Source organism: Nicotiana attenuata, chromosome 10 (genome assembly GCF_001879085.1).
Source record: "Nicotiana attenuata strain UT chromosome 10, NIATTr2, whole genome shotgun sequence".
In the NCBI taxonomy this organism is placed as follows: Eukaryota; Viridiplantae; Streptophyta; class Magnoliopsida; order Solanales; family Solanaceae; genus Nicotiana; species Nicotiana attenuata.
This window is the reverse complement of record NC_031998.1, coordinates 969,200-981,342: the sequence shown is the minus strand read 5'-3', so window position 1 is coordinate 981,342 and position 12,143 is coordinate 969,200.

Sequence of the window (12,143 nt, the reverse complement as noted above, 5' to 3'; positions counted from 1 at the left end):
TTCTTCTTATTTGTGGATCGGGCCGATCGCCTCGGTATGAATAGATGCATCTATAGGCGCGCCGTCGACCCTCGGCAAGTACACAGTTTATTTCCGTTGGATCGGGTCGTCGCCTCGGCATATTTGCGCATGCTCATATAGCTTTGCCTGAGATTGTTAAATATTGTTACTGCTTTCATGGCTCGAAATGCATTGATAATTGTAACATTAGTAATCGATTAATCGGAATCCTAGCAATAATATGACTTATATGCCTTGTTGTAATTGCTGCCTATTAAAGATTTTCATTGTTAAACTTATACTCATAATATTATCTGACCCTAGTGAGTATCAAGTCGACCTCTCGTCTCTACTTCTTCGAGATTAGGCGGGATACTCACTGGGTACATATTGTTTATGTACTCATGCTACGCTTCTGTACTTAAATGTACAGGGTCTGAGGCAGGTGGATCCGGTTATTTCTCTGGTGCGCATTCGTGAACAGACTTGGGACTTCTACGGTGAGCTGCTTTCCTTCCATGTCGATCCGCAGCCGAAGAAGTCTTTCTTTTGTATTGTTATTTTCTTTCTATTCTGATCCAGACAGTAGGGTAGTGTGGTATTCTTTTGGGTTGTATATTCTACTAGTTGCTCGTAGCTTGTGACACCAGGTTCTGGCACACACTTTGGTAGGCGATTATTTTTGGGTTGTGTAACTATTTTATTATAGTATTTATCTCTCATGGTTTAAACAACAAGTTGAGTGCTTATTCTAATTAAAAACAATATGATGATTTTAGTAATATTTCCGCAATGGCTTGCCTGACAAGGGTGTCAGGCGCCCTCATGACCTATTGTGAAAATGGTCGTGACAATGGCATGAACGTTTAGGCCACGTAAACTTTAAAACTTTGCGAAAAATGATTAATTTTGAAGTATTGCCTAAGTTTGAACGCAATAACTCGTAATGTCAAATATGTGTGAAATCAAAGTATGTTAAGCATCCTTATAAGTCAGTTGAAAGGAATTCAAATCCTTTAGACTTAATTCACACAGATATTTGCGACATGAAGTCAATACCATCTCGTGGTGGGAAAAAGTATTTCATAACTTTTATTGACGATAGTACTAGATATTGCTATATTTACTTAATTAATAGTAAAGATGAATCAATTGATGCATTCAAGCAATACAAAAATGAAGTTAAAATGCAACTAAATAAAAAGATCAAAATGATAAGAAGTGATATGGGCGCCGAATATGAATCTTCTTTTGAAGAAATATATTTGAAATACGGCATTATTTACCAAACAACTGCCCCTTACTCACCGCAATCGAATGAAATTGCGGAAATAAATAATAGAACGTTAAAGGAGATGATGAATGCCTTGATAATAAGTTCTGGTTTACCTCAGAACTTGTGGGGGGAAGTTATTCTTACAGCTAACCGAATACTCAATCGAGTTCCCCATAGTAAAACGCAATTTATTCCATATGAAAAATGGAAAGGAAGGAAACCCAACTTAAAATATTTTAAAGTGTGGGTGTGTTTGGCTAAAGTGCAGGTCCCTAAACCAAAGAGGGTAAAGATTGCACCGAAAACCGTTAATTGCATTTTCATAGGATATGCAACAAATAGTAAGGCATATCATTTTCTGGTTCATAAATAAGAAAATCCTGACATTCATATCAATACGGTAATTGAATCAGATAATGCTGAATTCTTTGAAAATATTTATCCGTATAAACTAGACTTTGAGCCGTCTAGTAAAGACTCTAAGCGACCTCAGGAAGAAGCAAAGGAAAGTGCTTTTGATGAAGAAAATCCAAGACGTAGTAAACGTCAAAGGACAACTACTTCCTTTGGACTAGATTTTCTGGCATTCGTATTGGAAAATGAGCCTCAAACGTTCAAAGAAGCAATGTCTTCCTCGGAAGCACAATATTGGAAAGAGGCAGTCAATATGAGATAGAATCCAGATTAAGTAATCATACTTGGGAATAGGGGTGTTCACGGTTTGACGGAAAACCGATCCAAACCGAAAACCGAACCAAACTGATTAAGTAAACCGATATTATTTTTGATTTGGATTGGTTTTGGTTTTAAATTTTAAAAACCGATAATATTTGGTTTGGTTTTGGTTCTATTTTAAAAAACCGAAAAATAAACCAAACCAAACCGATTAATTATATACAAAATTTAATAATTATTTATATACAATATAATATCTTTTTGTTAATAATTTTAATTGTTATTTTGAATTTTGGTTTATCCTATTATATCTTAAAAGATTGCCTAAGCCCAAAATAATAGGATTCGACCAATTTTCTTTTCATTAATAGACTCTAATTCTCTAACCCTCCGCACATACTTTTGCCTAAAAGAAGAGGTAAAAAAAAAACACCACAAGAGTAAAGAAAGCACATTCAAATTGCAAGACAACAATGGCTAAAGCTTTAGAAAGCAACCTTATAGTTTGTTTTTCGTTCATTCTTTTCATATAAGCATGTAAATAAACTTTCAGTTCTCAAAGAAATATATAAAAAGCATAAATTTGGCAAATTATTTTCAGATTGTTGTCTAGCGTTGTTTTAATATTATCGACTTAACATTAGCTTACTAAGAACCGAAAAACCGAACCAAACCGAACCAAACCAACAACAATCAAACCGATGGTTTGTATTTAATTTGGTTTGGTTTTGGTTTTAAAATTTTAAAAATCGATTAAATTGGTTTGGTTTTGGTTTTAATAAAAAACCGACCAAACCGAACCGTGAACACCCCTACTTGGGAATTGGTTGGTATTCCTTCGGGATATAAACCTTTGGGTTCTAGGTGGATTTTCAAAAGGAAAATGAAAGCTGGTGATACTATTGACAAATATAAAGAAAGATTAGTTTTAAAGGGTTTAGACAACGAGAAGGTCTTGATTACTTTGACACATACTCACAGGTAATAAGGATTACATCTATCTGGGTGTTAATAGCGTTAGCCGTCGTGTATGGCCTTCAAATCCATCATATGGATGTGAAGACAACTTTCTTAAATGGAGATTTGGAGGAAGAAAATTTCTATGGAACAACCTGAAGGGTTTGTAGTTCCCGAAAAATAAAAGAAGGTGTGTCAACTTGTTAAATCACTTTACGAACTAAAACAAGCACCAAAACAATGGCATGCGTAATTTGACCAAACAATGTTGTCAAATAGTTTCAAGATCAATAATGAGTGTGACAAATGTGTTTACATTAAGAATACTCCAAATCAAATAGTCATTGTTTGTTTATATGTGGATGATATGTTGATAATGAGTAACGACATTGCTAACATAAATGCTACTAAGCGCATGCTTACTAGTAAGTTTGATATGAAAGACTTAGGAGTTGCCGAATAAATTTTGGGAAATAAGATCCTTCAGACTCCACAAGGTCTAGCTTTGTCTCAATCTCATTATATTAAAATGGTACTTGAAAAGTTCAAATATTTGGACTTTAAAATTGCAAAAATGCCAATTGATTTAAACCATACTCTTGTGAAGAATAAAGGTCAAAGCAAGTCTCAATTGAAATATGCTCGAGTGTTGGGAAGTTTCATGTACATTATAAATTGTACACGACCTGATATAGCTTGTGCGATAAGTAAGCTTAGTCGATATACAAGTAATCCCGACCAAGCTCATTAGACAGCAGTGAAACGAGTATTGGGGTATTTGAAATATACCTAAGATATGCATTACATTACATTAATTATCCCGTAGTTATTGAGGGATATAGTGATGCAAATTGGATCACCGGATCAATAGAATTAAAATCCACAAGTGGATACGTTTTTACCATTGGTGGAGGAGTAGTGTCTTGGAAGTCGTCCAAACAGACATGCATCGCGCGCTCTACAATGGAGTCTGAGTTTATAGCTTTAGACAAAACCGGTGAAGAAGCTGAATGGCTCCGGAATTTCTTGGAAGATATTCCATTTTGGCCCAAACCTCCTATATGCATACATTGCGATAGTCAAGCGTCAATAGGAAAGGCATGGAGCGTTATGTATAACAGGAAATCTCGTCACATACGACGAAGACATAATACCGTTAGACAACTACTCTCTAGTGGAATTATTACAATTGACTATGTAAAGTCAAAAGATACTGTATCGGATCCGCTTACAAAAGGCCTAACTAGAGAGGCGGTTGAGAAGTCATCAAAGGGAATGGACTATGGTCGAGGACAAGTCACTGTGGCGGTAACTCTACCTAGAAGACTGGAGATCCCAAGATATACGTTCAAGGAGATCAAACAAAGTCATTAGTGACGGTTCAACATTGTAAAATAAAGGATAATCTACGCGGTATGCCCATTGAAAACATCAGTTTACACCATATACAATTAAAATATTTTTTTTACTCTGTATACCTGCTTTATAAATTTATTTTACCATGTATACCTAGTATATTCTAAAATATAATACTGTGTATTCCAAATTAGAATATTGTGAAATATTTGGCTTGGATATTGTATTCCAAATTAGAATATTGTAGCATGTTTAGTTTGAATATTGCATTCCAAATCCAAATGTTATCATATGATTGGTTTGGATATTGTATTCCAAGCTAGAATATTATAGTATATTTGGTTTGAATATTATATTAATACTGCAGTGTGTTTTGTTAGAATATTGTATTCCAAATTAGAATATTGTGGTGTGTTTGGTTTGAATATTATATTCCAAATTAGAATATTGTGGTGCGTTTGGTTTGAATTCCTTATTACAAATTAGAATATTATGATATATTATGTTTGGATATTGTATTCCAAATAAAAATATTGTAGATGTTTAATTTGAATAACGATACCAAATTAGAATATTGTAGTATATTTTATTTATATATTGTATTCTTCATTAGAATAATGTGGTATGTTTGGTTTGGGTATTGTACTCTTTATTCGAATATTAATTATGGTAAGCTAGCTCCGCGGGGTTTTTCAAATTAGAATATTGTGGTATATTTAATTTAAATATTATATTTCAAATTAGAATATTATGGTATGTTTAGTTTGGATATTGTACTCTTCATTAGAATATTGTGGTAAGCTAGGTTTGGATTTTTCATATTAGAATATTGTGGTATGTTTATTTTGAATATCATATTCCAAATCAAAATACTATGATCTGTTTAGTTAGAATATTGTATGCCAAATTAGAATATTGTGGTAAGGTAGGTTTGGATTGTATTCCAAAGTAGAATATTGTGATATATTTTAGAATATATGGAGGTATAGCGTATAATTTTTTTTGGGATATTTCACATAATTTCAAAACTTAGGTATATCATGAAAGTGAGTTTTACAAATGGGTATATCATGTAACTTCCCCTAAAATAAATTTTTGGTCAATTCTCATGATGAAGACAATGTTTAGTACCAAGGATAAAGCGTTAAGGCTTTTTAATGGTTTCTAAATTTGATACGGGGTATATCAAATAATGTATCTACGGGATAACACGTTTAGGAATCACCTATGTAAGTGTGAAGTGTAAGCAACTTCAAAGAGAATTTTGTTAGGCCAGTTATCTACGCACTTATAAAACCAGGCGGTGTTCATAGCTGAAACGAACACAATAATGATAATCAAAGACGTTTAAGGGTTGATTGTGTGACATATGGTTGTCTAGGTATATACCAAAGTTCAACGGTTCAAAGATATCAAATCTACCGATTAATCGAGTATATCTGACATATGTTCACTACAGAAAGTTCAAAAGGAAATCTACTTATCCAGATGCGATTAATCCTTACTTGCGAATCACATAATTTTTTCATGCATAATTTTTCCTGGATAGCCATTCCCCATTCATGTGTGGGATTGTTGGGTTTTGTTAATCAAAACAAAAGAGGTGTGAATAAAAATTGATGAAAAAAGAAATGGAGAGAAATAAAATTTTGAATTAGTCCTTTTTACAAAGGAACTTTGTCCCTCATTGGATAGGAAGAGGAAAATTCATGTGCTTATATATAGAAGCACTTCTTCTATCTCTTAAACTTTAATGGCCACCAAAAACAAAAGCACGGATAAGGTGGAGTGGGCAAGAGTTGAGAAGAGGGCAAGCCTCGCGCCGTCGTCGTCGCTCGCTCGCTCGGCTCGGCTTCGGCTTCGGATTTGGATTTGGGTTTGGGTTTGGATATGGTCAATTGATATGATTAATTTATATGATTGAATGATAATTTTTTGGAACAAATTTAGTTTTCATTTTCGTCATTTAATATTTCCTTTCCTAATATTTTTGCACGGAAAATTATTAAATTCGCAGCACTTTCAATGGTAAATTTCGCGACCAGCCATTCCGTTTAACAGAAATTCTGTCAAATAGATACCTCTTCAACCGAACAGGTACATTTGCACCTGTTGGAACTCAACTCTGTTGGCTATAAATAGAGAGGCTCAGCATCATTTTTCACCACCGAAAATCTGAAAATCACTCCCCTCTGTCTTCTACATTATTTTTTCAAAGCAAAAACGTAAGCATTTTGTGTGATTTGCTCCGCCATTTGAGTTCGCCGAAATTCTGTGATTTGAAGTGCCGCTATCACATAATAGTTATTCCGTTATATCCTGGGAGGAATTAATCCGAAACCATGGGCAACTGTGAGGGGATTAAATTCCTTAAGGACACACGAGAAAATTGTGGGCTCGGCATTTTTCTATTTTGTTTTCTTAAACTGACGTTTTTCTAGTTTTCTGGTTTTGAATACAGATTGATTTAACAAAGTTCACAATATATTTGTTGAAATGTGTGATTATCTTATCTAAAAATTTAAATTGTTAAGTATTAATTATAACACTAGCAAAAGCTAGTACCATCTCTATGTAAGTCATTCTTATTTTAATTATTTAAAAAAAAGGAGGCAGTAAATGATGTTGTTGGCAAAAGATAGAGAGCACAGATGATGAAGTGAATGTGAATTGTCTGCACCTCACTCCTTTGCGCTCTATGCTCTTGTGTCATCATCCTCAACCCCTACTTACTACTTACTAACATGTTTATTGTGTGTGTCTCGTTACATACTTCTTTCTTTAGTTTTATATTAGCTCAGAAAATGTGACGATCCAAAGGGTCATCACCTGTTTTCTTATCCATTTTGTGCTTTCGAGACCTTGAAAACCTCATTTATAGTTGCCTCGATTTGCGTGCGCAGTCCGGGCGTGTAGCTGGAACGCTTAAATGTGAAATTCTGTGAAAAATGCTAAATTTTGGTGTTAAAATGAATAAGTTTGACTTTGGTCAACATTTTGGGCAAACGGACCCGGACCCGTGATTTGACGATCCCGGAGGGTCCGTAGGAAAATATGGGACTCGGGCATATGCCCGGAATCGAATTCCGAGGTCCTGAGCCCGAGAAATGAATTTTTAAAGGAAATTGTTTTTCTAAAATTGTTAAGGAAATTGAAATGAAATTTGATGAGAACGTGTTGGTATCGGGCCAGTATGTTGGTTCCGGCGCCCGGTACAGGTCTTATATGTGATTTAAGATGTTTCTGCAAAGTTTGGTTAAAATTGGACGTCGTTTGACGTGTTTCGGACTTAAAGTTCTAAATTTTAAACTTGATGAAGTTTTGGAAAAATGCTTTGAATTTGAGGTTTAATTTTTTTAATAATGATGTTATGTTGGCGATTTGATCGCACGAGTAAGTTCGTATGATGTTGTTGAGTTAGTCCATGTGTTTGGTTAGGAGCCCCGAGGGCTCGGATGTGATTCGGATGTGTTTCGGGATGGATCTAACCTTAGAGATGTTGCAGAAATGACTGCTGTTGGTTGTCCAGTGCTTTCCTCTATGCGATCGCATAAGAGGGGCCGCGAACGCATAGAGCAAACTTCAGGGGTTCACAAATCCTTCTATGCGATCGCATTCTCCTCTCCGCGATCGCGATGTATAAAGCCAGCTTTCATTATTTTCCTTCTATGCGATCGCGTGTTATTGTCCGCGATCGCAGTGCTCAGAAACTCTACTCTATGCAATCGCAGTGCACAGCAGGCCTTACCCTATGCGATCGCAATCTCCTTCCCGTGATCGCGATGAACAAATTCGCCCAGTTATTTTAATTCTTCAAAACAGAATGCAAACGGGATTTTCATAACACTTCTCAAACTCTTTCTTCTCCAAAGTTCTTGGGCGACCATTGAAGCATCCTTGCACCATTAACTCTTGGGTTAGTAATTTTTAACTCGTTTTCTTCATTTTCCATCAATATCTATTGAATTCCTAGGCCTAAAACATGTAATTTAGGGTAGAAATTGGGGATTTGGGTAGAATTAGGACTTTTTGATTTTTCTTGATTTAGACCTCGTTTTGGGGTCGAATTTGAAAACAAATTACATATTCGGGCACGTGGGTGAATGAGTGATATGGTTTTGGTCCGAAACTCGTGTTTTGACCAAGCGGGCCCGGGGTCGATTTTTGGGATTTTGGGAAGAATGATTGGAAAGTTGTAATTGAACGTAGGAATTGGTTTGTTTAGCTCTTATTGATGGTATTGAGTCAATTATGCATAGATTCGATTGGGTTGGAGCCGGATTCGAGAGGGAAAGCGGTGATTGTGGATTGATTTGGCCGTGAAAGTTTGAGGTAAGTGTTTGGTCTAACCTTAGCTTTAGGGATTAGGAGTTGCGTCCTATTTGCTAATTGTTTCTTGTTGAGTACGATGTATAGGCATGGTGACGAGTATCTATACGTCGGTGTCGAGCATGACCGTGAGTCTTATATTGTGATTTCCATGATTTCATTGTATTATTCATGCCTTGGTGAAAATTTCAATTTGTTGTGTTAAGTTGTGAAAAGAATTGTGACTTGTGAACGTTGAGGAGCGTTGGCTCCAGTGGTATAACGAATTGTGAAAGTATATGTGATAATTGAACCTCTAGAGCAGTGGCTCGAGTGATGAAGTGAATTGTGAAGTAAAAGTGAGAAAGAGAAGAGATCATTATGTTGCCCCCTTGCCGGGCTATTGTGAGTTGTGGTTCCCTTGTATTGTGTTCTTAATTGATATTACGGATACTTAGGTTAAAGATTCTTTGTGTTAGGTAAGGATTATGGTTATAGCTGAGGTAGTTAGATTTTGGGACAAGTTTGGGGTATAGCGGAGGTAATTAGGTGTGGTAACAAGTTTGAGGTATAGCGGAGATAGTTAGGTGTTGTAACAAGTTTGGGGTATAGCGGAGGTAATTAGGTGTTGTATCAAGTTTGGGTATAGCCGAGGTAGTTAGGTGTTGTAACAAGTTTTGGGTATGACTGAGGTAGATAGGTGTCGTGACAAGTTTGGGTATAGCTGTTTCTTTTTCCCTTGCCGGGATAGTGTAGACCTTTTGATCCCTTGTCGGGACTCTTGTTATATTTGTAGATATTATATATGGATCGGGTTGCACGCCGCAACAATGTTATATATGTGGATCGGGTTGCACGCCGTAACAATGTTATATATATGGATCGGGTTGCACGCCGCAACACTATTATAAATATGGATCGGGTTGCACGCCGCAACAATATTATATATAGATCGGGTTGCACGCCGCAACAATATTATATATAGATCGGGTTGCACGCCGCAATAATATTATATATGGATTGGATTGCACGCCGCAACAATATAATAAAATGGGAGCGGGTGGTACGCCTACCACGATATATAATGAAATGGGAGCGGGTGGTATGCCTACCACGAGATATAATGAAATGGGAGCGGGTGGTACGCCTACCACGAGGTATAATAAAATGGGAGCGGGTGACACGCCTGCCACGAGATACATGAAATGGGATCGGGTTGCACGCCTGCAACGAGATATGTACTGACAGTGAAACCTGCTTTTATTTCCCTTATCCGTGTTAGAGTTAAATTATTGATGTTCTTTATTATTCTCTTGATATTCTGTTTTTACCTGTTATCCCCCGAAGCATGTTTCCCCTCCCATCCTTACTTGCTTATACCTGCTTTACTTTTCGCTGTATTTTATATAACTGCACAGGTTTATTTGATAGTCTGGTCCTAGCCTCGTCACTACTTCGCCGAGGTTAGGCTAGGCACTTACCAGCACATGGGGTCGGTTGTGCTGATACTACACTCTGTGCTCTTTTGCACAGATCCAGGTGCCGGACAGCCGTAGTAGCTCGGGAGCCAGCCTTCAGTTCACTGAGACACCAAGGTAGCCTTGCAGGCGTCCGCAGGCCCGGCGTCTCCTCTATATTTATTTATGATCTGTTATCTCTTATATTCGAGACAGACAATGTTACTTTCTTTCAAACGATTGTATGTAGTAAATCGTAGTAGTCGGTGAATGTTGTGACACCAGTTCTGGGTAGAGGCACATGTGGATTTTTTTTCCTTATTATTTGGTTTATATCGTTTAAGTCTTCCGCTAAATTACAAATTCCGTTGTTGTTTAATTATTTATTTTCTGTTAATTAAATTGGTAAAAATAGATTTTAAACAAAAGCATCTATGGATTCTAGATGTGTGGCTTGCCTAGCTTCTACGAGTAGGCGCCATCACGACCTCCGAGGGTGGGAAATCCGGGTCGTGACAGAAAATTCTTGTACCGTTGTGAAGTCAAGTGTAATTTGACTAGTAACAAACCTCAAGAAGTTTTCAGGCAAACAATACTCCTGTGAGAGTATGTAGTATTTCATCTAATAAAGTCTCAAAATGCAATTAAATGAGTGTTCATTTCATCCATAAGTTCAAAAATTATTACGTATCAATTATGACATCACCAGCTAGTACAATCTTCGTGTAGTCATCCATATTATTGTGTTACAGTAAATAATATTTGGACAGACATATTATCCGCACTTTTACGAACTCCAGGATAAAATATTGGAGTTTAGTTTTTCTAACATAGAAGTCCAGTGTAAGGTCCTGGAGTTTAGAGATGATGAACAGACTAAAAACTGAATCTCTGCAACTGAAAGATATTCTGCGCTGGGGCTCTAACGAAGAAGTGCAAAATCTTTAGTTTCCATCACTTTGAAATTGCCGCTTCATAAAAATCGAGCTTTTGCCAACTGAGAGAACACAATTGCCATGAGAACTGCAAAAAAAAGCATATATAATGATTACTGGGATATGTTGATATAGCCTATCTATAGTTGGATGTAAGGTGGTCTATGCAATAGCCCATAGTTTTTAGGTAGTCATTGGTTGATGAGAAAGAACGACGGTAGTCGGAAGTGAAGCTCCTGCTCCTCGAATATGAAGATGAGAAAAGTCATGGGGATCGTGGTCTTGTTTGAAGACCATCATTTTTTTCTTAACTTGTAAAATTTAGGGAGTGATCGTGGAAAATAGTTTAGCTAAGGATATTTTTGTTTAGATTTTATCACCACATTAAATAATAATATTTTAATTATTTTATAAATGCTAACTATTTTTCTAAGAGATCTTTTCCTATTATAGGAAATATTGGGTCCACCCATAAAGGTAGGGGTGATAATTTGAGTCCAAAGCCATTCAACCTAGGGGTGTCTAATGGGCCGGGTTTAACCGTAACCGGACCGGTCCAGACCGGTTAAAATCGCCGATACAAGGGGGTCGGGTGGGGCTGAGTTAAAGGGGTAAGGGGGATTGGTCCGTTCACCTATTTTCAACCAGTTAACCGAATCGGTCAAACCCGGTCAATAGAAATATTGTAGAACCGGTTAAGCCGGCCCGGACCGGACCGACCCAGACCGGTTAAAGGCTAGTTTGTTTTTTTTTCTTTGTATTTAAAATGTTGGTTACCGTTGGCAACGGTCACCTGTCAAGGAGCCGTTGCCCAACGGCTGATTTACACAATTAGCCCTTTTTTGGCCTTTTTATTAAAATTAACACTTTTTGTAATTACAAATTTAACCCTTTGAAAAACTATAAATACACTTCCCCCCCCCCCTTCATTTCTTCACTCATCTTTCATTTCTCAAACTCAAATTCTCAATTCAAGTTAAATCATGCCCCGTACTTCTAGAGTGCGCTCATATTTTTGGGAACACTTTGAGGTGGCAGAAGAAAATGAAGAAGTTCAGAAAGTAAAGTGCAAGAACTGTGGTCGAGTCTTAAATCTTCGTCCAAAGTGTGGCACAGGCAGTTTAAGGAGGCATATGAAAAGTTGTCTTGAGCGTCCTCCGGAATTTCGTATTTAAGTTG